The sequence below is a fragment of the Sycon ciliatum genome, chromosome 13 (assembly GCF_964019385.1).
Source record: "Sycon ciliatum chromosome 13, ocSycCili1.1, whole genome shotgun sequence".
In the NCBI taxonomy this organism is placed as follows: domain Eukaryota; kingdom Metazoa; phylum Porifera; class Calcarea; order Leucosolenida; family Sycettidae; genus Sycon; species Sycon ciliatum.
Genome location: NC_088655.1, coordinates 11352706 through 11353638, shown reverse-complemented (window position 1 = coordinate 11353638; position 933 = coordinate 11352706). Strand labels below are relative to the sequence as shown.

The window sequence follows — 933 nt, the reverse complement described above, 5'->3', positions numbered from 1 at the left end:
CCACATGGTTTTGAATCTGACGCAAACCACCACATTTGCGACTGGTTGCCTTGGCAGCGGCCATTTCTTTTAATATACATGTAGCTGAAGCGTTGACATGTGTGTACATGTACTTGAAGTATTTTTGTACTTGTACATGCATGTAGCATGAGCTAACAGGGACTACATTTCCTGTATTTTATTACAATGTACATGTACATGTACATGTATGTAATCGCACAACGTACATGTACATGTACATGTACATGTACGTGTATATGTACATGTACATGTATAAACTAGCTTGGCAGTGCCAAACATCATTGTAGATAATTACATACTTTCTTCTGGATGGGAAATCAGTGGAACCAGTCCGTATAGCCAGTGCCATCTAAGGGAAGGATGACTGACCCCTAGGGCCATACCAGCACACCAGAACATCTACCAGTGAGGGTACTGACAGATCCACAGGTGATGCAACAAACATGCCACGTGTTCTTCGAAACACAAAATGGTCTCAACATGGATTTGAGGCTTTTTTTTAAAAACTACATGAAGGTGCAAACACGTTTTTCTCATGTTGATATCACAATGCGAGAGTAGCCGAGATGTAGGTAGGTGAAGGTGCCAACGAACGTGTCAAGAAGATCATGTGGAGGACAACACACAAACTAGATCAAATGAAATACTGATAGGGGAGAGAAATATGGAAGCGAGAAACTGAATGGCACCATGTTTGAAGACATACATGTGCATATACTTTCCAGGAATACTTTTTATGAATACGACTTTATCAGTACAACCGGCGATGGCCTGACAGCCAGGAAAATGAAGTGGATGAAGGGCAAAGTGTCGGGAGAAAGGACACATATGACTACGTGATTGGCAATCAAGCAGTATGCTTTGTAAACCTACCAACATGACTGTATACATGTATACTATAGCTGCTAGCGG

General features: G+C 41.6%; 1 protein-coding gene across 1 annotated transcript in view; it reads right to left on the bottom strand.

The window, feature by feature from the left end:
* Window positions 1-502: 502 nt before the first annotated feature.
* The window catches only part of LOC135829019 (uncharacterized), a 6197-nt gene continuing 5766 nt past the window's right edge, over window positions 503-933 (bottom strand). The window contains exon 5 of the mRNA XM_065341419.1: window positions 503-933. This exon is cut by the window's right edge and continues 142 nt beyond it. The gene's annotated coding sequence lies outside the window, so the exon portion shown is untranslated.